This window comes from Triturus cristatus, chromosome 4_1 (genome assembly GCF_964204655.1).
Source record: "Triturus cristatus chromosome 4_1, aTriCri1.1, whole genome shotgun sequence".
In the NCBI taxonomy this organism is placed as follows: domain Eukaryota; kingdom Metazoa; phylum Chordata; class Amphibia; order Caudata; family Salamandridae; genus Triturus; species Triturus cristatus.
This window is the reverse complement of record NC_140585.1, coordinates 821,109,433-821,137,058: the sequence shown is the minus strand read 5'-3', so window position 1 is coordinate 821,137,058 and position 27,626 is coordinate 821,109,433. Positions and strand designations below refer to the sequence as shown.

Here is a 27,626-nt window from a genome sequence, read left to right as displayed (position 1 = left end):
TGAGAGAAGGCGACGAGTGGAAGACCGCCTTCAAAACACGATTTGGACTCTTCGAGTACTTAGTGATGCCCTTTGGGCTTTGCAACGCCCCGGCAGCCTTCCAGTTCTTCCTCAATGAGGTGCTGCGGGACTTCCTGGATAGGTTTGTCGTGGTATACATTGACGACATTCTGATCTTTTCCACCTCTCAGGAAGAGCACGTCGTCCATGTGGGGCTCGTGTTGCAAGCCTTGAGAGACCACCACCTGTTTTGTAAGCTCACGAAGTGCGAATTCCATGTTACCACCGTGGAATTCCTCGGAGTCCACCTAACCCCCACCGGACAGGTGATGTCCACCCGAAAGGTGCAAGCAGTGAGGCAATGGCCCCAACCAAGGTCGGTCAAAGACATCCAGAGCTTCCTGGGCTTTTCGAACTTTTACCGCCGGTTCATTCATCACTTCTCTCATCTGGTTTCCCCTCTCACCAAACTGACGCGGAAGAACGTACCATTCCACTGGTCTTCCGATGCCCAAAACTCCTTTGATCAACTTAAGGAAGCCTTCACGTCCGCACCTATCCTACGACACGCCAAACCCGACCTCCCCTTCATAGTGGAGACGGATGCGTCAGACATAGCTGTGGGAGCGATTCTCTCCCAACGACATCCGGATACCGGGCACCTTCACCCGGTTGCATACATGTCTCGAAAGCTGAACACCGCCGAACAAAACTACTCTGTTTCCGAAAAGGAACTCCTCGCCATTCGGGAGGCCTTCCGGGAGTGGCGACACTGGCTGATGGGGGCCCAACATCAAGTCACTGTCTTCACAGACCACAGAAACCTCCAGTTCCTGCGGGCGGCTCGCCACCTCTCTCCCCGGCAGAAAAGATGGATGCTTTTCTTTGCCGAATACCACTTCGTCGTCACCTACCTACCTGGCACGCTGAACAAGAAGGCCGATGCCTTGTCCCGACAAGACACGAACCGCACCCCCGCGGTGGAGCCAAAGCAGGCTATCCTGTCCCCTGGACAAGTGATCGGAAGAACGGAATCAGAAACCTTCCTCATCGAGGTAAAGCGAGGGGTCGCCTCGTTTTCATGGATCTCGTGGCTGAAAAGACACAAGGACTGGCGCCTTCGGAACGGCATCCCCATGCGAGGCTCGCAAGTGCTGGTCCCCATGCTCAAACTACGGAAGCTCGTCTTCCATTGGTGTCATGAACTGCCCTGTGCCGGGCATCTGGGAGGTACAAAAACCCTCGAAAAAATCCTTCGACACTACTGGTGGCCCTCGGTCAGACCGGACGTTCTGCTATGGGTCGCTCACTGTACCATCTGCTCCCAAATGAAAGCCGACCATCGCAAACCGCAAGGCCTCTTGCGTCCACTGCCAACCCCCCGTACTCCCTGGGAGAGAATCTCGGTGGACTTCATCGTTGGATTGCCTAAAGACCAGAACTGTACAGCCATCGTAGTGGTGGTCGACTACCTCACGAAAATGGGACACTTCCTGGCATGTAAACAACTACCTACGGCCAGTGCCCTTGCAAAACTTCTGTTGATCAACGTCGTCCGTCTCCACGGCCTTCCTCTTGGCATCGTCTCGGACCGGGGTTCTCAATTCACGGCACGGTTCTGGAAGGTATGGTGTGCCGAACTAGGGATTCAATCCTCCTTATCCACCAGCTTCCACCCGCAGACCGATGGACAAACCGAGAGACTCAATCAAACCCTGAAGCAGTATCTCCGGTGCTACGTGGACCAGGCCTCCAACGCTTGGGTAGACTGGTTGTGGGTCGCAGAAGTGGCCTATAACGATTCCATACACACTTCCACACAACACACCCCGTTTTTTCTCTCATCAGGGTTCCATCCACGGTTCACACCTTTTTTGCTCCCTCACAGTGATCTCACCGTACCTGACGTCCAAGACAGGCTAACCTCCATACGTTCAACCCTCACGAAGGCGCGCACGAACCTTAGGTCCGTAAAGGCCCGATACAAACACCAGGCCGACAAGCGGCGCAGGCCCGATCCGGTGTACCATAAGGGGGATAAGGTTTGGCTGTCCACAAAGCACATCAAGTTTAAACATCCCAGCCTATTCAACCCTAAGTACATAGGCCCCTATCCAGTCGTGAAACACGTCAATCCTGTGGCTGTGCAATTGAAACTTCCAGCTCGGTTACGTATCCACCCTGTGTTCCACGTTTCCTTGCTTAAACCCTCGCTCGGCCCAGTCCGGAGGCTCCCTGCTCCCGTATGGGTCCGCCATGAACGCGAATACGTGGTACAACGGGTGTTGGACTCCAAAAAGGTGCGTGGAAGGATCTGGTATCTCCTGGCATGGAAAGGGTATTGACCAGAGGAGAACTCATGGGAACCGTCGTCGTCGCTACACGCTGACCGTCTGGTGGCTGCTTTCCATCGTCGATGTCCGGACAAACCCGGTCCGGAGCCTCGCACCCGCTGAGGGGTGAGAGGGGATATACTGTCATGATCGCACTCAGTAAAGGCGCTGAGTGCCTCGCGCTCCGCACCCTGGGACGAAACGTTACGAAACGACCCGAGCGTCCACGGACTACATATCCCAGAAACCCTCCAGACATTCCCGAGTTTATGTAATCTGGTCACATGGCCAAAACGCATAAAAGCTCGACCCGCTGACAAGCTGGCGCCGAATATTCCCGGATGTATCCAGTGACCTTCGATACGCGTAGACGTACACTCGGCGAAGATACCTCTACGACCCTTGACGACCTGAAACTCCGCCTCGGCTCTCCCGGAAACCTCACCCGCCCGGGGAACCGTGGACACCAAAGGCTGTTCCTGTTTTGCAGGTGTGCTCCTCCCATCCCGACTCCTCCGTGAGTGAAGAGGGGGCACTGCCAGATCCTACTCCTCCCCAGCGGCTAGCCGTTGGGCTCCTCCAGAGACCGCGCTCCCCGGCTCCCGGCTCCTCCGAGAGTTGCGAGTAGTAGCGCCTTGTCTCCACCCCAGCCCACGGATCACCGGGCTGCGCCTAGGCGGGTTACGCTCCTCTGCTTCGGGCTTCATCGGGAAGCATCGAGTGGTAGCGTTCCCGCTCTGCCCACGGATTTCCGGGCCACAGCGAACACCGGGTGTCGCGCTCCTCGGCTCGCAAAACTTAAAGGAGCCTTGCAGTAGCAGCGCCGTCAAAGACACCCTCACCGGACCGCCTCAGAATAGAGGCGCGAACACCCAGCTGGGGGTCGGAACCTGAGGCCGTGCATCCCGCACTGCCTGATTCCCACCTCATTCCTTTGCCACAGAGAGGGAGCTACTTCCCTTTGCATACCCCAACAACAAGGCGGGAGGAGACATCAGGTAAGAGAGTCCCCCACAAAAGAAGATCAGGGGAGACGGCTAGCGTAGGCAATTACTTATTGTACGCTTATCTCATTTCAGATCTCCCTCCCTGCCGTCCCTATCCTTCCTTCCCTCGCTCACCTGCCTCCTCCGTCCGAGTGTGTAATACATCCTCCGGACTAGGGGCAGATGGGAGGTGGACCCCTATTGGCATCAGCGTCATCCTGAGGAGAAGAAACCAGCGGGTACACGACACCAGCGCTATATAAAACTCAACTGAATAAAATAAATACATTTGTATTTCTGGGTGCGGGAATACCAAATAATTATCCCTGCATGAACCACAGTCAAGGTTTTAAAAGATGCAAAATGTTTGGGATTCTCATTCTTCTAAACTCAGAGCACCCCTTTACCTTACTACTGCTTTGAGAAAAATTCGGGCTAAATATGAACTTGCACTAATGGTAATCTCAAATATTTTCATGACCAAGAACAATTAATTATTTCAACCCTGTTTGAGGTACATTTAAATGTATGAGGTTTTTGTTATCCACTCTAGATTATATTCCCAAATCAGTTAAATGCAGATATTAACAACACAGCATCAGAAAAGTCACCTCATTCTTGCCTGAAGACAGCACCACCATCAGGTGAAGGGGACAAGTTTCCTTTTGCAAAGCAATACGAGCTGTTTTTTCATGTTTTGTTCAAACCGACAAAATATTTAGTAGATTATGCAAGTACACCGAAAACATAATTATGGAAAGAATTACATGGCTGCAAAGCCACACAATTTCGATGGTCTTCCCATAAGTAGAACCACATACACCCCTTATAATACCCCTGTTTTTTGTTACCTTTGAAAAACAAGTATACTGCTCTTCCTATTTTGTACAGGGTATTGAATTTCCATTTTTAGTTCAGGCTTATCACCACAGTTATCTGGGGATCTTTCGTTACCAATGCTTTAAATTATACATAAAGTGGGCTTTAACTCTGCCTAGATGACTATTACTTTCTCACCTCACACAATTGGCTGTTCAATGTGTCATTCCACTGACAACAGCATGTGTGTTGGTGACGCGAGTAGTTAGGCATTATGTCTTGAGCCACAACAAAGCGTGCTGTTTCCAGTCATTGACAGGAGCGAGACCCTGTCACTGAATTAGAGCCTTTAGGCTCACACTGACAATGGCATTTGTTTTGGTGACGCGAGAGCTGTAATGAAACTGGAAGTTCAAGTTAATTCCCAGAACCACGCAGTGCTTTCACCTCGTGGCAGTCGGTGAACAAGGTAACTTAAGAAACGCCCGTAATCTGTCAAAGGAGTCAAGAGTTTTTGCACCTGAGGAGCCGTGAATCTGCGAGACCTTGTGAGATTTCATCCCTACAAGCAGTACCTTTGCTTCCAGTGGATTGTGGTCAGGGAGGTCTTCCAGATTCCTTATATAGGGCATTATGACTTGTTAAAACTGGAGGTATTGCGTTGGAGACAGTATTCCTCCTGTAGTTTGGTAAAGGATTTCAGTACCATCCCTGACATAATATCCCCTAGCTTGGAGATGCATGTAAGGTCCTATTTCCCAAAGCTGAAAATGCCTTGTTTGTACATTTGCACATTTGCTTAACATTTCTGACACAATGTTAAGCTAAAAGACTAAAATTGTGTTTGCTCTTCTGTTCTAAAGCCACAAGGCATGATATTTCTTCAAATACATGTATCAACTCATTTTAGGGGGTTTCTGAAGCACTCTACTCTGCTTTTGATCCTCTCACAATTCTGGGTGATAGAGATGCAGCTCTTGCACAGCTGATATATCAAACAGGACAATTGCACGCATGTGAACATTCAGCTTATCATATATCAGGCAGTGGGGGCTGCAGCTATTCCTTTCGTGGTACTGCTGACAACTTTGATGGAGGTATTCATTGTCTTTGATTTTCCCTAATTTTCTTTGGGGCCCAGAATCCAGATTCTCTGAGAGTCATTCCTGAGCAAATCCCAATTGTTACAAATCTGTTAGGTCATGTTACATTAGAGCCTCACATATCCAGTAAGAATTCCACTCTCTCCGGGTCCGGGTGCCAGTTATTTCCAATGAGATTTCTTTTTTCAAACCTCTGTGGCTGCACCATGGGAAATCTCTGCCTGGGGTGTCTTACTCGATATGTCTCATCATTCTACATTCCTTGCTTCTGTTGCTTTGAGGTCTTGCTTCCAGACTGTTCAATGGTTTAGGGTATATTACAGTGGTTGTTGGAGTCCTTTGGTCTCTACAATTGGTGTTGTTCTCTCTACGTGCACTGCACAAGTTCATCCTTCTGATGCCATATATAAGCATTGGTAGCAGTCTAGATCCCATCTCTTGTATTCATCATTCGGTGGCCTTCAGCAGTTTCAAACACTTGGTGGCTATTGTTTGTCTCAGATGTGGCCAGTCCAGGTAGGACAGACTCTGCAGGAGGGTTTGGAGGATCTACATCTATTTGTTGCTGGGTCTAAACGTTTTCAGACATTTAAGTCTCTCAAAGGGGAATTTTAATGATGAATATTTTATTGATTTGCCTGGAACCTCCTGTTTCCATATTAGGCTTATTAGGTAGCAACTTTAAAATGTGGCACCCGCTGAAGCACCAGACTCCTGCCTCTTAACTTGTCCATGGAATTCATAATGGGACCAGGTTAACAACTAGTGACTGGGAATTCCAGGCCTGGATGGTGGTACTCTTCAGTCTTGTGATATTTCCATCAGTGTGGAGGAACAGCATGTTTTTACATTTATATATTTTCAATGCTGTAGTTTTGGCTATATATGTGTATTGCTTTGTATAAACATGTAGAATAATTATGTTTTTAAAAAACAAAAACAAAAATGTTTTAAGTACAACAACACTTGAAAACCAGAGTTCATCTAATGCATCTTTAATCTACATATACTTCCTTTATGCATCTATATACCTTCCATGTACTTGGATCTATATATGTATTACTTTTCTCCTTAAAAAAAGCATATTCAATGCACTACCCTATTTCTCACCCTATACCTCTATCAGTATCTTTAATCTACATATACTTCCTTCCTTTATGCAGCTATATACATTACATGTACTTATGAATCTATATATTTATTACTTTCTTCTAATTCAGAATATCCAATGCACTACCCTAATTCTCACCCTATGCCTCTCTCAATATATCTTCTTCCTCAACTCTCTGACTCATCTCTAACCTCTTTATACCACTCTTTCCAATGCACTACCCTATTTCCCACCCTATACCTCTATCAATATATCCTCTACATCCACTCTCTCATTCATCCCAAACCCCATATCACTATTATGATCCCCAAAATAACCCTTTCTAGTTTCTCTCATACTCTACCCCTCCTTACATCATCCAACATCTCTTTTACTCTACTGATCCCTCAAAACAAGCCTTTCTAAACTCTTCCCTCTGAGTCTTCCACTCCACATCTCTTTTTATTCATCCCAATTCTATTCCTACTGCTATGACCTCCCCAAAAAAGGTCTACATTCTTCACTCTTCTATCCCTCCACTATCCTTTTCAAACATACATTCCAGAGTTTCTGGTACCCACAGTATTTGTAAGCAAGCGGAGGAAGAGCCAACGGCCATGATGGTCGTTTGAAGCCGATGTTCCCTGGTGAACATGCGCTTCAACATCCATAGCGGTGTTTCGCCTCATCGGAGACCCACCTGGAGAGCGAGTTCCAGAGCCAGAACACCTGCAGCCTTTCTTGAACTCGGTTCTGCTGTTCTGGGATGACGGAGGACCGAGGAATGAGCTGCAACGATTTTGAGCGCCCATGGCCCAAGATGGTGCCTGAAGCAGGCCGAGACTTCTACCGGAGATCGTGGGACGGAAGCTGTGCCATCCAGGGTTCTGTATGCAAGGTTGCGGCGAGTGATGAGAAAATGAACTGCTGGGTATCTAGGCTAGAGCGGTGCAACATCGGCTGTTCGTTCACTGGCAGCGGGGGGCATCTAGTTCATCGGATGGTTGGTCCCGATTCTGACGCGATCTAAGAGAGGCGTCCCAGCGAGGTGGCATGATCTCTGGCCTCAACGTAGAGACACTGCTCTTTCGCTGATATGCCTATGTGTCGTGCGCTGAGTGTGCGGCGAGCATCGGACAGTAAGATCTGTGATTGTATCTTTGCTTGAAACGTTGTAATGAGTTACACCACGAGCTGCCTGACCCTAAAATGGAGCCTTTGGCTAGGTCCACGGGGCACCCCGAGACTGGGATTTTATTAGCGGCGAACCGAGTGTGCCTTGAAAGTGCCCATTGTTGCTAGATCTCCATCCCAAAGCCTATCTTTGGTGAATGGCTGGGGTTGCTTATGGCTGGGGTTGCTTGTGGCTGTGTCCGCCAGTATGGAGGTTACCTCTCCGTTGTTGCCGATCTTGAGGTAGCTATGGCTCCCATCTAATTTGCATGTTTCGAGCGTGTCCGTGTTTCACGCGCAGAGCTGCTGCTGCATACTTTTGGTTTTTCTGTGAATGCTCCCCAAGGCTGGGTCTGTGGTGAGAGGCATGGGGGCCACCATGATCTTTTGGCAAGCAAGTTTTTGAGCCCTCCCTGCTACTACCTGTTGATCCCTTGCCTGACCCCAAGATGGCTGCCACTGTGTTCCCTACCACGTCGTGCTACTCCTCTGGAAAAACAAAACAGACTTCGACCAGACCTCGAACACATCCCCCATCCGGCCTACCCTTCAGGATACCAAATCTGTGAACATACCTCTGACCGTGGAGACCTAGCTTTTTGGCCGATGCCTGGTGGAGCTACTTGATAGCTATAGAGGAGATGGGCTGTGGACTACCCCTTCGGCCGTCACCTACCCAGCCGGACATTGGGCAGAAGTTACTTTGTCTCTCCGTCGTACTCTCCCTCCTACCCCATTTATTCCTCCTCTTTGCTCTCTAACTGTTTTCTCATTAAGACCTAGCCCCTTGACTGATGCCCGGTGGAGCTACCTGATAGCTATAGACGAGATGGGCTGTGGACTTCCCCCTCGGCCGTCACCTACCCAACCGGACTTTGGGCAGACTCTCCTTCGTCTCTCCATCCATCCTATCTTCATCCTTTCTCCCTCCTATACCTTTACCCCTCCCCCTTACCCTTCTAAGCTCCATTTACTTCGTCTTCCGATGCTCTGGAAATGATTTCTTGGAATTGATGAAACTTGTAACTGATGTAATATTGTAATTCTGTGGACCCTTATGTAAAGCGCTCTGATACCTCCGGGTCTAGCCAGCGCTATATAAAACTCAACTGAATAAAAGAAATACTTTTGTATTTCTGGGTGTGGGAATACCAAATCGTTATCCCTGCATGCCCCACAGTCAAGGTTTTAAAAGATGCAAAATGTTTGGGATTCTCAATCTTCTAAACTCAGAGCCCCCCTTTACCTAACTACTGCTTTGAGAAAAATTCGGGCTAAATATGAACTTGCACTAATGGTAATCTCAAATATTTTCATGACAAAGAACAATTAATTATTTCAACCCTGTTTGAGGTATATTTAAATGTATGAGGTTTTTGTTATCCACTCTAGATTATATTCCCAAATCAGTTAATTGCAGATATTAACAACACAGCATCAGAAAAGTCATCTCATTCTTGCCTCAATACAGCACCACCATCAGGTGAAGGGGACAAGTTTCCTTTTGCAAAGCAATACGAGCAGTTTTTTCATGTTTTGTTGAAACCGAAAAAATATTTAGTAGATTATGCAAGTACACCGACAACATAACTATGGAAAGAAACAAATGGCTGCAAAGCCACACAATTTTGATGGTCTTCCCATAAGTAGAACCACATACACCCCTTATAATACCCCTGTTTTTTGTTACCTTTGAAAAACAAGTATACTGCTCTTCCTATTTTGTACGAATATATGTCGTTACTACGCATTCCGTTGCAACACATGCCTTTTCCACGCATGCGTTACAACGGAATGATTTTTCTATGCATAGCCTTTACCTCGATTTTTCCTTTACCATGCTTTTTTCTGAGGAGGGGGGGGGGAGACCCCACCCCCCCCCCCAGCCCTCTTTTTTCTTTTTTTTGCCTCTTTTTCACGTCTTCGCCGACACTAAAAAAGACTGACGCATTTTTTCGGATGAATTAGAAGACGTTCCGTGAAGACGTTGCTTGCGTGATAAAGACGGTCGTGGAAGCAATACGCGTTGTGAAGACGTTTACGAGGTAAGTGTACCGTTGTAAACGTAACGCGTAGAAAAGCCTTCGTGGTAAAGGCTGTTTCCCATTTTGTACAGGGTATTGAATTTCCATTTTTAGTTCAGGCTTATCACCACAGTTATCTGTAGATCTTTCGTTACCAATGCTTTAAATTATACATAAAGTGGGCTTTAACTCTGCCTAGATGACTATTACTTTCTCACCTCACACAATTGGCTGTTCAATGTGTCATTCCACTGACAACAGCATGTGTGTTGGTGACGCGAGTAGTTAGGCATAATGTCTTGAGCCACAACAAAGCGTGCTGTTTTCAGTCATTGGCAGGAGAGAGACCCTGTCACTGAATTAGAGCCTTTAGGCTCACACTGACAATGGCATTTGTTTTGGTGACGCGAGAGCTGTAATGAAACTGGAAGTTCAAGTTAATTCCCAGAACCACGCAGTGCTTTCACCTCGTGGCAGTCTGTGAACAAGGTAACTTAAGAAACGCCCGTAATCTGCCAAAGGAGTCAAGAGTTTTTGCACCTGAGGAGCCGTGAATCTGCGAGACCTTGTGAGATTTCATCCCTACAAGCAGTACCTTTGCTTCCAGTGGATTGTGGTCAGGGAGGTCTTCCAGATTCCTTATATAGGGCATTATGACTTGTTAAAACTGGAGGTATTGCGTTGGAGACAGTATTCCTCCTGTAGTTTGGTAAAGAATTTCAGTGCCATCCCTGACATAATATCCCCTAGCTTGGAGATGCATGTAAGGTCCTATTTCCCAAAGCTGAAAATGCCTTGTTTGTACATTTGCACATTTGCTTAACATTTCTGACACAATGCTAAGCTAAAAGTCTAAAATTGTGTTTGCTCTTCTGTTCTAAAGCCACAAGGCATGATATTTCTTCAAATACATGTATCAACTCATTTTAGGGGGTTTCTGAAGCACTCTACTCTGCTTTTGATCCTCTCACAATTCTGGGTGATAGAGATGCAGCTCTTGAACAGCTGATATATCAAACAGGACAATTGCACGCATGTGAACATTCAGCTTACCATTTATCAGGCAGTGGGGGCTGCAGCTATTCCTTTTGTGGTACTGCTGACAACTTTGATGGAGGTATTCATTGTCTTTGATTTTCCCTAATTTTCTTTGGGGCCCAGAATCCAGATTCTCTGAGAGTCATTCCTGAGCAAATCCCAATTGTTACAAATCTGTTAGGTCATGTTACATTAGAGCCTCACATATCCAGTAAGAATTCCACTCTCTCCGGGTCCGGGTGCCAGTTATTTCCAATGAGATTTCTTTTTTCAAACCTCTGTGGCTGCACCATGGGAAATCTCTGCCTGGGGTGTCTTACTCGATATGTCTCATCATTCTACATTCCTTGCTTCTGTTGCTTTGAGGTCTTGCTTCCAGACTGTTCAATGGTTTAGGGTATATTACAGTGGTTGTTGGAGTCCTTTGGTCTCTACAATTGGTGTTGTTCTCTCTAAGTGCACTGCACAAGTTCATCCTTCTGATGCCATATATAAGCATTGGTAGCAGTCTAGATCCCATCTCTTGTATTCATCATTCGGTGGCCTTCAGCAGTTTCAAACACTTGGTGGCTATTGTTTGTCTCAGATGTGGCCAGTCCAGGTAGGACAGACTCTGCAGGAGGTTTGGAGGATCTACATCTATTTGTTGCTGGGTCTAAACGTTTTCAGACATTTAAGTCTCTCAAAGGGGAATTTTAATGATGAATATTTTATTGATTTGCCTGGAACCTCCTGTTTCCATATTAGGCTTATTAGGTAGCAACTTTAAAATGTGGCACCCGCTGAAGCACCAGACTCCTGCCTCTTAACTTGTCCATGGAATTCATAATGGGACCAGGTTAACAACTAGTGACTGAGTATTCCAGGTCTGGATGGTGGTACTCTTCAGTCTTGTGATATTTTCATCAGTGTGGAGGAACTGCATGTTTTTACTTTTTTACATATTTTCAATGCTGAAGTTTTGGCTTACCTATATATGTGTATTGCTTTGTATAAACATGTAGAATAATTATGTTTTTAAAAAACAAAAACAAAAATGTTTTAAGTACAACAACACTTGAAAACCAGAGTTCATCTAATGCATCTTTAATCTACATATACTTCCTTTATGCATCTATATACCTTCCATGTACTTGGATCTATATATTTTTACTTTTCTCCTAAAAAAAAGCATATTCAATACACTACCCTATTTCTCACCCTATACCTCTATCAGTATCTCTAATCTACATATACTTACTTCCTTTATGCAGCTATATACATTACATGTACTTATGAATCTATATATTTATTACTTTCTTCTAATTCAGAATATCCAATGCACTACCCTATTTCTCACCCTATGCCTCTCTCAATATATCTTCTTCAACTCTCTGACTCATCTCAAACCTCTTTCTACCACTCTTTCCAATGCACTACCGTATTTCTCACCCTATACCTCTATCAATATATCCTCTACATCCACTCTCTCATTCATCCCAAACCCCATATCACTATTATGATGCCCAAAATAACCCTTTCTAGTTTCTCCCATACTCTACCCCTCCTTACATCATCTGACACCTCTTTTACTATACTGATCCCTCAAAACAAGCCTTTCTAAACTCTTCCCTCTGAGTCTTCCACTCCACATCTCTTTTTATTCATCCCAATCCTCCTACTACTACTATGACCTCCCCAAAAAAGGTCTAAATTCTTCACTCTTCTATCCCTCCACTATCCTTTTCAATCAAAATAACAGACTAACATGTCCACATCTCAAACTTCATATTTCACTATACTAATTTACCACTAATCCTTTATGGTGCAACTTGCCGAAAAAGCACTTCGACCTCATCAGGAGTAGCAAGCACTATATAAATGCAAACCTTTTTCCCTCTTCTATCCCTCCGCTATCCTTCTCAATCCAAATAACTGCCACCACCACTCAAATTACTTTCATATTTCACTATACTAATTCACCTCTAATCCTTTATAGGATCTGGAGTAGCGCGATACTCGCCAAAAAAGGTCTTCATCACCCCATCAGGGAGAACAAGCGCTATATAAATGCAAACCTTTTTCCCTCTTCTATCCCTCCACTATCCTTCTCAATCCAAATAACAGACTAACATATCCACCACTCAAATTACTTTCATATTTCCTTATACTAATTCAACACTAACCCTTTATGGGTTCTGGAGTAGCATGCTTCTCACTGAGAAAGAGCTTTGAGACCCCGTCAGGGGTAGCAAGCGCTATATAAATGCAATTACAATTACAATGACCTCATAGAAGGGCCAGTGCTTCCACAACAACCTAGTGATCTTAGGGTGCTACCTAGTGTGGATCCAAATGACCTCAAATGGCCCCAATTATTTTTTTCTGGGTACTGCATGCCTCCTAGTGTGAAAAATGCCCTGTTGCTTGGAGTGCTCTAAATCCTTGAATTGTTCTAGTCTCTTGAAGTGCTCTGTTACATATATATAAATATATATGTGATGTGTACTTGTTTCTTATAACCAGATTTATTTTCTATGCAATAAACTCTCAATATTCACTACAGAAATAGGCAGTATTGGTTTCAGCTGCAGGTTTTCGCAATGATGGTGGATATAGCATTCCATTTATCAGATGGTAGCAAAGATATATTTGTAGGTTGTCCAAAAGCACGTGATACTCAGAGCCATCATCCAAGGTGCAACTTAAAATGATTTATCATTGTGTTTTGAACATGCATCAATCCATATGGTTAAATCGAATGAATAAACAAGCACTGGCACAGCTAATAGGTGGCACTGTATTCAAACTGTCTGCACTTCATATGACATAAGTTCTTGCAGCAGACAGCTTTAGCTTTCTGTAGTGAAACCTAAAAGTAGTCTTCAAGATATGTGACTGCCAAGTCCCTTTAAATTCGATGCATGTGGTTTCCTGGCCTCACAAGTTCTTCAGAATGAGCCTGTTGTCTTCTGCTGAGCTGTGAAATGAGTGCCAAGTAAGTCTTCTTCCAGCCCCTGCTACAGTGCAGGTGCAAATTATCTTTTTGTCCTAAACAAAGGAACATGTTGATGTCCCTGGCAGGGACACCCACACCTGATGCATGTTTTCGGGCCATCAGGTGCACCTCTGTTGTTATCACCGTAGGCTGCTGCCTAGTTCTGCCTTCACTCAGAACCAGCTGTGTCTGGCTATCTTCTCTTGACTGCCTGGAGACACACATGATGTGGAGAGGACTTCAATGCACAATCCCATTTTAAGATTCCTGGCTTCATTTACCGTATTTATCAAAGTACAAGGAAATAAGCGTTCACAGGAAGAACCCGTGCAAACATGGCTTATTTAAGTTGGCAGGCAACAGTGCACATTGGCAAAAAATATTTTATTTTGTTTACAAATGTGTTTCCCTAGACAGTGTTGCTAAAAGCATTCCCAAAGGTAGTCTGCCAGTTTGGCCCCCTTCCCTCTACACCAACAATCAGCATTATCTACAAAACACAGATCGTCAAGCTCTTTGACACTCTCTTGTGTACTTGCCATTTCTTCCAGGCATTTCGAGTGTGAACATTTCTCCTCTCACCAAAAACAAGCTCCCTGCCGTCTTTGGAGGAAGGCGCACATAATACTTGTCAGACTCCTGGTGTTCCGGATCACTGGTGATGAGAGAAATATCTCACATCCTGGTATATTCTGAAAGGCGAATCTGTCAATGTGGCCCCAGGGGCTCAGAGTTGTAATCCCAGCTACCCTTACTGACTAAACTGTCTGATCCTTTATTAATCGCTTTAAGCCCAAATTCCCCTTTGTTGCTAAACTGGAAGTGTTATGAAACAGAATAATGCTGTATACATTTCAAATTGCAGGACTTTTTTTTAGAAAGGATGTATATACATATATATAAATATTGAGCGAACATGGCCCATGGGGCGGGGCATTAGACAATCGCGAAGAGCAAACCAGCAAAACAAGGTAAAAAGCATAAAATCCACAAGCTAAAAGAGAGCAGGTTCAAACAGTCTTCGAGGTGAAGTTGAAGGCGGTAAGGGTACGGTCAAGCATTGTTTTAGCCAAAATGACTTTCAAGAAGAAGGATTTTGAGTCCTTTGTAAGGGTGGCATGCCGTCAGGGTTAAAGAAAGTGAGTTTCCTTGTTGCTCTTCCAGAGAGGCACTGGCTCATATAGCGAGAGGTCCTGAATATGGGCAGCTCCAGGACAAGCGCTGCAGCATTTCTCCAGTCATGTTGAGGGCCAGAAATTTTCAGTGTTCCAGTCGGGTAGGCGGGAGAAGAGTTGTAGGGCTTTGTGCTTGATGCAAGCAGTTTTGAACTGTTGTGTGGTATCAATGGGAAGCTTTTAAGAGTCGGTAGGATGAGAGTGATGCAGTCAAATTTCCTGTGGCCTGAGATAAAACGAGCCACTGCATCAAGAAGTGTTCTGATGGGAGCAAAGTGGACTTTGCAGACTGGAGAGAAGAAAAATCCCATAGTCCAATCTGGGTTCACCGGCACCCGGACGACAGCTTTTAAGCCTGGTTCTGGCTTGAAATATCTGTTTTAAATGTTCTTGCGGGTTACACACTAATGATAATATTTGTGGCCCTATTATGTAAAGGGCGCACTTTCCCTGTTTGCGCCTGGGGCACCTTAAAACAGGTGCGCCAGGCGTAAACAGGGAAAGTGTGCCGTATTACATGGAATACGCTGCCCCCAGCCTTGCTCGAACTCTCGCTGCCCTGGGGGCAGCACATTCCTCTGAAAAACCGGAGTGGCTTCTTTGAAGCCGCTCCATGTTTTCACAGTGCAGGCAGCAACCCTCCTGCACTTTTAAAAGGGATTAGAGATCCCCTTTCAGGCCGGTGAAATGAGTGAATGCACCCGCCTGCGAGGGGGTGCCTAGGGGGGTCCTATGGACCTCCTTTCTCCTCTCCAGAGGGCTGCAATCAGGGGCGCACTGAGAGTGCACCACCTTCTAGGTGGTGCACTCACAGTGCTCCTTCTGAGAGCTTCTTTGCCTCTGCGCCCGTGTCTGTAATACTGCGCAAGCGCAGAGGCACATGGATTACCTAATTTGCATGGAGCCACGCCCCCATGCAAATGAGGGAATACCCTCTTGAGGAAGCGCTGGCGCTGTATGTGGGCCAGTGCTTTCAGTATTACACAGTGATTAAACAAACAAGAGCATCTGGTGACTAGGCCAAATGTCTGCACATCTATCTATTGTCATTGGCTAAAGTCAGGCATTAGATACAAATTTAGGGGCATATCAACAACAACCGGCGATAATTATCGCTAAGCGCACTTAGCGCTAGGATAATTATCGCCGGCTAGCGTGGATTTTTATCGCTGAGATAGCGTGCTATTAGCAACGCTTATCTCAAAAGCGATAACAATCCTAGCGCTAACTGCCTAACGTGAGATTATCGCTGGAAACCCAGCGATAATCTCACATTAGCTTGTTGATAGGGACTCACAAACTTAGCCATGATATCCACCTTCCATAGGATATCATGGCTAAGTCAGTCCTGAAGCAGGCGCAAGGAAAGTAGCGATAACAGGGGTTATCGCTACTTTTCCTGACGCTATGCTTCATAGCATGGGGCTTGATGATAGGAGAAATGTCGCTTAGCGACATTTCTCCTGTCATTTCAGGTCTGGAACGCCCACTTTGCATCTCATTAGAGATGCAAAACTGGGCGTTAGGAATACCCACGCTAAAGCAAGGTTTCACGCGTTAGCGTGACCTTGCTAATTAGGCGATAAAATTATCGCTGCTTTTGTGCCGAAAACGGCCGCTAAAGCGGCGATAATTTATTATCGCCTCCTTGTAAATATACCCCTTAGTACACTTCGTGGTGCTGTAGTGCTTCGCACCTAGCCACCTTTGGTGCTGTTTTGGCCACACTTTTGAAAGTGTGTGTGCAATGTCCAGAACAAAGAATTTGCACTCAAGCACACACAATTTCAATCATATAAGTTTAGGATTTCAGTTTGTAGTCCATTAGAATTCCAGTCATCAGAAAATATAGTGTTCCACACATATTTTTTACTCCTAATGCAGAATTTCAAACAATGCTTTCCAACAATGCCACAGCCGACATGTGTTTCGTCCACCTGGACTTTTTCAAGGCTGCAAGAATCATATTGCACTTGTATTACAAAATGACTACTGATATATGACACAAATAAAAAATGTTGGTAAAAATTGTCCCCTTCACCAGTCACCTAACATTTGAAAACACCTATACACACTTGTGTATGTGTGCAACGTGAAGGGTATAAGAAATATGCGATGCATTGCGATTGCTTGGCGGTCACAGAGAGACAGCTTTGGAGTCAGATGGCGGTCCGTCGTTTATGTTGCAGCGCCCTTTTGAACGCGCGTTCAAAAATGGGAGATGTTTACGGCACACTCGCACATACGGCGATAATTTGACCTATGATTCTTCAGACCGGGTAAGAGTCTTGTTTGAGTTTGACGATAATAGAGGGCCCTTGTGTTAGTTTTCGTTGGGGGGAACAGGCCGCTTTGCGGGTCTGAGTTGTTGTGTCTGGGACATCTGAACATATTAGTGACTCTTGGACCTGTCTTATTATTGTTTCAGCATGCTTATCATGGTGTTGCGTTCCTTCTGTATGACTTAATACTATGGTAGGAGATACTTAAACCTTTTGGGTAAGTGCCTGCAGCATTATGTTGCACAGTGGTTGTCTGTATATATATTTTTTAACTTTGCTAATTTGTGTGTCGTAATGACAGGTTGAGCCGAGACATGATATTTGATTCTTTCAATAGGAGTACGTCGTTGTTTGCCTAATAATGGGAAAATCATCAGGGTGAAGTCTCAGATAAATGGATTCATTGCCTCATATCTAATTATTACAATTCAATAGAGACCACAAATATATTTTGGACTTGTTACTAGACATATAGTTAGGTTGAAGCACACTTATTAACATGCCATTATGGTGATGGATGACGCATGGGCACTATATTTTTTGTTTATCTATGACACTCTAATAAACACTGATCCCTATGTGGTGTGAATTTGATCTTAACACAAATATTGGGTTAAACATGTGGTGTACTTGCATTCAGGTGCCTTAATGGATTTACAATTGGAGAAATTACGATGCATCGCATATTTCTTATGCCCTTTACGTTGCACACATACACAAGTGTGTATAGGTGTTTTCAAATATTAGGTGACTGGTGACGGGGACAATTTTAACCACATTTTATTATTTGTGTCATATATCAGTAGTGACTTTGTAATACAAGTGCAATATAATTCTTGTAAGCCTTGAAAAAGTCCGGGTGGACGAAACACGTGTCGGCTGCGGCATTGTTGGAAAGCATTGTTTGAAAATCTGCATTTTGAATAAAGAATTCGTGTGGAACACTATATTTTGTGGGACTGGAATTCTAATGGACTACAAACAGAAATCCTAAACCTATGATTGAAATTGTGTGTGCTTGAGTGCAAATTCTTTGTTCTGGCTTTCAGTATTACAGAAGGGGAAACAGAAGTGTATGCGGCCCCCTTCTGTAATGCCAAAGTGTCCCAAGGGCATGCAAAGTGGGCGCAAATGCCTAATGCACCCTCGGGGCACTGATGTAATACAGCCCCTGGTTGCTTATACATTGCTTCATCACATAAGTTAAAAGAGCTATAACAGGAGTGTGGCTTGGCAGTACATAGAGTAGGATGCAGCTCATCCGTTCTCCGAGTCCCTGCGGGCCTTTACGCTTATTTTCGCCTGTCTCGCTGTTCTGGCTCATCGCTGACTCGCCTGCTGTTTGGGTCCTGAGGTCCCTGGAGCCCGGGGATCAGGTGATGGCAGCCCAGTGACACAGCTTCTTGCCAGACGCTGTGACCTACTCTGCTCCCGGGGCCCGGAAGCACCTGCCATTTTGGCTTGCCCACTGCGGGGAAGAGTGCAGAGTGCCACACGGCCCGCATGAGAAGCAGGGTGCTGACACTCTGCAGTGACAGATCCCTGAGGTGACTTGCTGGCGGTGAGAGTGGGGACCTTTGCAGGCGAACGGGCACTGCCGGTAACTCCCCAGAACTTTAGTAGCCTGGCCCGCTATCTTGTGCAGACTCCTGGCGACGGCTGAGCCTACTGCTGCACCGCGCTCCCGTGTACGTAGATGGAGTGCTGACCTGCCCCTTGAGTGGGACCTCTAGGCACTGCATCCTTTGGGCCCTCTTCGTCTCCTGGGGCATCCTCCTATGCAAATATCTGTGGACCCCCAGGCATGCTGACGTTTACCCAGTGCGGGATCCCCCCAGCCCCACCCTTCATGCCTATCCTACGCTTGTCCCCACAATAATATGCAGAAGGGCAAATCCTTCAAGGACTGCTCTGTGGTTTCTTTATGGTCCAAGTCCTCCCCGCAGGTCATGGCTACTAAGGGGGAGAACTCCACACGGGCTCTTAAAGCTGGTGTGGCTCAACTGATCACCCAGGACTTCATGGTACAGTTTCTAAATGACATTAAGCAAAAAATTGCCTTCCTAAAAACAGACTTTAAAAGATGCATGTAGGACCTTGGCAGACACATTATGGAAGTAGGCTCGCAAATGGATAACCTCCAGGCATGATAGTTACCCGCACGGAGGGTCAAGAAATGCTTATGCGCCGTGTTGTTGCCCTGGAGGACCAACAGGTCAAACTCCAAGCCAAACAGGAGGATTTGAAGAATCGCAGTCGCGGAAACAATCTCCGCATTCGGGGTGTTCCCTAGGGTGTGACAGAAGATGATATTATGACCTTCACAAAAGACCACCTCCAAACTATCTCAGGAGATGCGTGGGCTCGGTCATTGCTCCTGGACCACACTCATCGTGTCGCTGCCCTGACGGTCCGACCAGGCACCACTCCGGACATTCTAATGAGACTCCACTTTTTTCAGGAGAAGGAGGTCATCATGAAAGTGGATAGGGGCAAGGCTGGCCTGGTCTTTCGAGGCCACACACTGCAAATCTTTCAAGATCTCTCTCCCGTGACACTTTAGAAATGAAGATATTTCAGGCCAGTCACAGCAAAACTCAGTGAAATGGGCCTCAATTATTAATGGACAGACCCTTTTGGCCTGCTCTTCCATTTGAATGCTAAACAGCAGTTGGTACGCTCCCTACTTGAAACCAAGTGCCTACTGGGCCTGCCAGAGAGGTCTCTGGATCGAGAAACTTTGTTTGCGCCTACATGGGACATGGTTGGCAGACGTGGCAGGGATCGACTGGGGAAGGTGATAGCCCTGTGAGGGGCAAAAGATGACATCATATCCTATCTACAAAATATGAAGCAGGAATCTTCTAAACATTCTGGCTCAGACACTTGACTGTTGCTTGAGCGTACTGCACCAGCTCTACCAGAGCCGCTAGAATACATTGTCTTGCTTAACTTTTCCTCTTCTTTTGCAGGGCCCGCAACCTTGGGACTAGACTTTCCTTTTGGATTGCCTTTTATGGTGTTCTGTGCTGAAGCTCTGGAGTAGGTACATAGACATAGACTACAATATTGCTTGCTCCTCTTTACCTCACTGGCCCCTTCTCCCCCACCCCCACCCAATTGGGCACTTCTCCACCTGAGGAGACACCTCTCCAGATCCTGAGAGAATCCCTCATTGGTTCGAGGATGAAGGGTCCAGTTGACCCATTAGTTTTCTGTTGGTTTGTGATCCGTCTTGCCCGCTACACCCCTGGGTTCCTCGGGGATGATATTGGTTTGCAATTATTGCTTCCCCTGGCTCTGCCTGAGTACTCTGATGGGTTTGTGGCCGCAACCGTACTAATGCATCTCCCTTTCTCCTCGTTTCTACTAGATAGACCATGGGGACCCTGACTAAAGCCAAACTCATCTCCCTTAATGTGCAGGGGCTTAATTTTCCCAATAAGCGGAAACAGTTATGGCGATACCTCCTCCACCACAGCCCAGTCATAATCTTCCTACATGAGACCCATCTGCTCCGGGAGGACTGCCCTCATTTTTTTTTGGTTTAAATTTGTTTATTAGAATTTAACAATTTTGATACATAGAAGCACAGGTTCATACATGAATTACATGCTTAGATAGATTGGATAGATGGAGCGAGCACCTTTGCTTCCAGCCTCCCATGCTGCACCTGTTTGACTGATTCTCTTGAGTGGTGGGTTTTTGTCTTCCTTGCGTACAGCCCTCACTATTGCCAGGGTTACTCATGGCTTTCTCTAAAGCCCACACACACCTGATCTCCTTCCTCCAGACCTCTACTCTAGCCCCTTTGTCCAGCCCCGCCTTCGCTTTTGCGCCTTTAGTGGCATTGCTTTTCTCATCGGCTCAGCAAGTACGGATCACTCCCCCTTTCTCCCTGTTACCCACCATTGGGACCATTTGTTCCCTTAGTGTTGCGACTATACCGGCCTGGAGCAGCATTGTGGTTCAGTTTGGACACTGTTGATCTCTTGTGTGCTCCTCCAGTAAAGTACAGAACGGTGTGTGAACCCTACACTGACATTCCTCTCTGACTGCCATGCTGATAGCATCTGCCTTACTCAGAATGTCCTGGTATGGAATGAGACTCTCCGCGAGCCTTAGTTGATGCAACAGATTGATGTTTTCCTGATGGAGCTTTTAGAAGATGCTTCCTCCTCCTTTCCTCCTCTGTCTCTCTATTTCTCCCCTCACGCTCGCTTCTTGAACTGTGGCGTGGTCAATGTGTAAGGCTCTCCGTATGTACCACATTGATGAATGACTTTGCACATTGCATTATGTGGCCAGTATCTGTATAATTTGCTGTTGAAATGCAATAAACAGATTCTGAGTCAAAAGAGCTACACCAAAAGGTGCTACCGTTACCCAGCAGAATGATTTTCATTTTATTGAAATTGAAGAATGCAAGGTTACACATACCCTTGCACTATTGCAACCCATCTTGACGTTGCACACAAATGTCGGCAGTGGAAGCATTTGTCTTCCAAATCACTTTACCAAAGACATATCCTTTTTCCTGATTATGCTGACCTTTAGTATTTATATCATCTATATGAATGTTACTGGAATAAGCTACATGTGTATGTGTCATGAACTGCATAAAACAAAGTGCAATCCATGTAAGACAGTACAGTACAGTGGGTTAATGTACCTACTAGAGTGATAGGTCAGAGGTTTGGACCTCAGTGGTACCAACGCATTCCATCTTTTTCCTGAGGGATATACAGCATTTGAATCCAGCACCACAAAAGCCTTTCATTTCAGAGCCCTCTTCAGTTCTCTTTACTGTGTCCTGTTTTTGCTGGTTGTGACAGTAATAGCATCAATGCACTGCCAGTTCCTTTGTGCGGAGTGGATGGGGGGAAGCCACGGAAGGGACCAGAACGGGGGCCAACAAAGAGGCGCTGATGCTGCAAACGTGCATGCGTGGAGAAGACAGCAGAGCAGAGACTAACTGGGTGGAGTGCAGAGACACCAGGACATTCGCCTGTGAAAGAATAGATAGCAGGTAGGAGAGAGTCAATATGGAGCACTGAAGACATGACGTATCAAAACTCCCCACTTCCATTGGGCATGATGGGTTGGCAAACTGGTCCCACTTAAACATTGATTACTTGTTTATTGGCCTCTTCTGTCTGCAGGTCTATAGTCAGAAATAACATTGTTATGGGAATACCATGAACTGGTATGCACAGTGAAGGAAACAGAAGAAGCATTGCCCAATCAAATAGGTTTTTCCTATGCAAGATCTACATGGCTTAAAGTAAAGAATAAAACAGTGACCCCGTCATAGTGCTTTTTTGTTTAAGCCATTTTGCACAGCAGCCCGTGCTGCTGTTCAATATGTCTAAAAAAGCACTGGGGGATGGGAGGAGATAGGGAACAGAAACAACTGGAAGCGGGGGTGGGGGGGGGAATGCAACACCAGGGAGGTGTGTTGGTTGAGGGATGGAGCAGCAATGGACAGCAGGAGGAGGGCGTGGGGGGAGAAACAATATGTGGGAGCTGTGGAGGGAGAAGCAACGACAGACAGCAGGAGGAGGCCTGAGCGAGGCCATACATTACCATGCACACTTCTAGAGTGTACGGTAAAAAGTACCTGGAGCAGTGCGTAGACATTGGACACATTCAGGAAGCTGTAGTAGGTACATGCTCCATGGGAGGGACAGATGCCCGGGGAAAGAAAGTGGAGGAGGCGAACAGCTGGGAGGAAGCACGAGGCGGGACCAATAAGAAGCAAAGCAACAAGAGTGACATGGAGCCAACCAATGGTAAGTATTGGTAAGTAGTGGGCAGGCTCTAAGCCCATTTTTAAGCTTTTTTTATTAACAATAGATTTTGCTGACAGTGCATGCGCACTGTGCCGACGAAACCTAAAAACAACAAAAATGAGAAAGGTAAGAAAAAAAAGCTGTCAGCGGTGTGTCCTATTTTTGATGCCAACTTTAACTTTCTGCGGTGGGGCTGGAGGGCAGGAGCTGCAGAACTGCTGCTAGTGGTGCCTGGGTATAAGGGCTCTACTGGAGGGGAGAGGAAGGGAGCCGAGTCTCAGCCGAGTGGTCCTACGGTTACCCACTCCCTGTGGCAATTCGTTTATATTGTTATTGGCAAAAGGTTGTATGTCATCACAACGCATTCCGTTGCAACGCATGCCTTTACTACGCATGCGTTACAATGCGAATCCCATTACCACAAATAACATTTGCCACGAAAATGCATTTACCACGCATATCGGTAAAGGCATTTTTGTGGTAAATGTTTTTTTTTTTAATAATACCCTTGTGCGACTTCCTCCTCCCCTTTTTCTTCTAATAAATTCCCCTGCCCTCATCATTAAAAATATTTCCCTGTGCGATTCCCCCACCCACAAACCCTTAAATGTACCCCTTCGCTACACGTCCCCCTCATTAATTACTTAAACTAAATTCCCCCTTACCTCGCTACGTCCTCTCTTCTATGGAAGCTCTTCCGATCTGCGTTGCACGCCGTAAAGAGGAAGCGGAAGTGTCTTTCCGTTTCCTCTAACAACGCCGATTGCCTCCACATCGATGGAATCAGGTTTGTTTTTTTATGTGGGGGGGAGACCCCCCCAGCCCCCCTTTTTTAATATTACCTTTAGCACACATGCCTTTACTACGTATCTCGTAGTAAAGGTATGCGTGGTAAAGGCTTTTCGTGGTAACTACCCATGCGTTGTAATGCATGCGTGGTTACTGTTATGAGTGGAAACGGCCGTGTTGCAGTGGCTGTTTCGCTTGGCAAAACTGTAGCTTGCATTCCACTAGGTATGTGTTATTAGAAAAGACGAGATAAGTCAATTTGATTGAAAGATGTGAAGCTGTTGGGTCTCCCCCTGGTGCTCAAGAACAGGTTGCTTCCTTGTCGCTCTCCCCTTTGTGTCAGTGCCACGTGTCTGCCTGCTCCTGAACGCAGCATCCTGCCAGAGCATGCTCAATCACAGTGGACATGACCCGGAATCAGTAGCCTGGGGGCAGGTGCTTCTATATCGTGGGCTACAGATTTTGAAACGCAGTGGCTATCTTTGAGGATGGATGCCGAGCGGGCATATGTAGTGCCCAGTGCCAGGAGGGTTCTGAAATGGGAGCCTGGAGGTGCCACATTTATGCCTGGTCTGAGCGTTTAGGTGGAAATGACTGCATGTTTCTGACCTGCTTGCTACTCTTCCCTACGGATGCCTTCATATGCTGGGGTGTGACATGTTGTGAACTCTTGTTGCAAATGCAAGGGATCATTTACGGTTACGAAAGTTGTTCAGACCACTTTGGACATGGTGATGCATGCCTGAGAGATTGCGTCATCATGGTAAAGACTGTAGCTAAGGGCCTGGTCACTGAAACAAGTTGGTGAAGACGTGCTGTGTGACCATTTTCACAACCTGTGATCAGAGCTGGCAGAAGAGGACTGAAGCCGAGTGGCACATACCTGATTAGCTGAAGGACAATCTCAGTCATGTTTACAGCCCTGATGATATTATGGGATGCATGCTTTCACAACAGGGCCTAAACTCTTGAGAACCGTAAGGGACGTCTGCTCCTAAGAGACCAGACTTAACAATCAAGATACTCATGAACCAGAATGGATATCTCCAAACATTCAAATGATGCACCAGTTTTGAGTGGCTGGTTGCATCCCCTTATCTACCACTGTATAAAAATATAAGCTGGTGCTGTGAGCCAAGGAGATGTCTTCACCTTCGAACTTCAAGTGAAAGCTCTGTGTCAAATAAAGTGAATTATCAGAATGCTGAGTGGTTGTTCCCCTAGGGTCATCCACATGGAGAGCACTATTAGAGGCCACATTTATATGGTTGAAAAAGTAAATACGGGGATTTTATTGGCTGCTCTACCTTGCAGGTGCCCACCCAATTGGGCACCAAAGCTAAAACTTTAAACCGAGCTGCATCCATGCTCATTTCCACTAGCTGACCACCACTGCTTAATTTGTAAAAGAATAAGTGCCGGTGCCCTCGCCAGGATGCCACCACAGCTTGCCACTGCCATCGCTGCCCATGACAGTACCTACACAACTACTAACCATCACACTGTTACAAGTCGGACTTTTTGGACTGTTCGAGGCCCTCAAAGCTATAAGAATGGCATGGTCGGCTGTTATTAGTTGTTTTTAAGGTACAGACACGAATAAACAACTGTTGTCCTGCTCATTATTTAATTGCGCAAACCACACCCCCATGTGGTAGCTCTCAAATGTGCCAGTGTTGACAATTAAGTGCCAGTGCTGAGCCCTGGAAACCACAGGCTAAAATTAAGCACTGGTGACCACACACCCTTGGCAGCCTTTGTCATTTGCTCAGACCATTCACTTATATCCTCCTTCACTTATTCCTTTGCTGAATCTCTGTGCACTGCCAGTAGGCTCCAAGTCATTCATTCCTCATGCATTTGCTCTATGACTCCTCTACCAATGGTTTTCAATCAGTCAGGCATACCAGAGGCCAGATTACAGAAGTGTCCGGGGATACAACGGGCATTTTGCACTCGCTTTGTGCGCCCTCTGGGCTCTTTGGTATGTCAGAAGGGGCCGCAAATGCTTGTGCGGCCCCTTCTGTAATACAGATAGCACTGGCACACAAGTAGCGCTATCATTAGAGGGCGTTCCCCATGCAAATAAGGGAATCTCTTAACCTCTGCACCCGGGCCATATTACTGACGTGGGCGCTGTGAGAACTGCCTTTAGGAAGCTACAAAAAGGTGACACACTTTCAGTGTGCCTCCTAAAGGCAGCTGTCTGGAGGGATGAAGGGGGAGTCCCATCAACCACCCCAGACATCCCCTTGCAGGCGGGTGCAGTCCCTCACAACACCCTCTTGCAAGGGGATCTCTAATCGCTCTTAAAAGTGCAGGCGGATTGCCGCCTGCCCAGAGAAGCACAGAGCAGCTTTTAAACAGCTGCCTCCGTATTTTACTTGAATGTGCTGACCTTGAGGCAGCGTGAGTTCGCGGCTGCCCTGAGAGCAGTGCATTCAACAAACTAGGGTGCAATTTCCCTATTTGCACCTGGCGAGCCTGCTTAAAGCATAAACAGTAAAAGTGGCATAAACAGTAAAAGTGGCATAAACAGTAAAAGTGAGCCCTGTCTGTATTAGGGCTCCTTGTGACTGCTAAACTTCAAGTGATAGTGCTTTATTAAATCGCAGTATATCAGACATACCACCTGACCGTAACCTTATGGTAACCATGATTCACTCCTTTCTGTCAATCAAGCTGTGTACCCCCACTAGTTTACGTCTGAGTGACCTTCCACTATAGAAGGTCCTAGCCATACATGCAGTTATAAGTGAACATTCACTGCCGCGTCTGCCCTTCCCCGCCCCAATCGTTTCTGGTTGAAAGTTCACTTCTGGGTCCGGCAGATTTCTGACATTCTTGCATGGCTTGGGTCCACCCCTCCCCACCACTCTTTGAACCATTGGCGGTGAGCTGCTCTGGGGGTGCCACCAATGTCCTGACCCACATATGTCCTCTGTGTCAATCCGGATAGGGCTTTAGAAATTAACTCTGAGTGGAATATTACAAAGACATTGCACCGGAATAAAAAAGGCCAATGGATTTACACCATTTTATTTTCTTGTGTAATAGAGGACGGAGCAAATGATATTTGTACCAGGGCAAGAATAGCACAAACGTATTTCATGTTTGGTTCACTTTATATAATAAGTAGAAAAAAATGCATCCCCTCACTGCTTGAACTTTTGAAAGATGGGACTGTTTGTGGAAAAATCCGTTTGTTCTAGTTTGTTTTAAGGTTTTATTTTTCTCAATTTCTCTCTCAGTCAGTTAAAATTATTCATTACAAGCAATCTGTTACATTTGGTTACCTTTGTGCCAAAATGTTTCTGTAACATAGACTGCAGCAGTTTCATACTACAGAGGCATCAAAATAGTGTGACTGGATTGTTTTTTTGTGTGTGTCTTTTACACCAATGCGAACTTTCGGATACATTGCCCCAGCACTGACATAAAGCAAATCAGCTGCGTGCCTTCTGTTTTACAGATGGGTGCCATGCTGCCCTCAATTGTGTGCCTCTTTATTGTAGTGCGAAATTCATTCACAGAGCATAATGATTTATTTAGAGCAACCTGGTACTGCTTAGGTACTTCCTCACTGAAAAGAACTGCAAGAAGTAAGAGCGTGAAAGTGTTAATGAGTCAACTATATATTGGTTTGAACCGTTATTTAGAGTCCAGTTGTTCCTCGTCGCAGTCCTCATATATATTTCTCCCACTCTGGGAGAGTCTGGCTACAGCTTCCATCTGGAAACCCTTCATAGCTAAACACCATAGGAGGCATAGGGGGTACACGAGGCCCAGCCCGATTAGAAACCAAGATCAGCCCTTGCAAAAATGGAGGTACACGAGGCCCGGCCCGATTAGAAACCAAGATCAGACTTTGTAAAAATGGAGGTATACGAGGCACAGCCTGATTGGAAACCATGATCAACCCTTGCAAAAAGGGAGGTACACAAGGCCCAGCCCGATTAGAAACCAAGATCAGCCCCTGCAAAAATGGAGGTACACGAGGCGCGACCCGATTAGAAACCAAGATCAGCCCTTGCTAAAATAGAGG

The 27,626-nt window shown here is 46.0% G+C and overlaps 1 protein-coding gene across 2 annotated transcripts in view; it reads left to right on the top strand.

Moving 5' to 3' along the window:
• Positions 1-27,626, top strand: part of CPM (carboxypeptidase M) — a 283,079-nt gene that overhangs the window by 46,691 nt on the left and 208,762 nt on the right. The gene's annotated exons all lie outside the window — the stretch shown is intronic.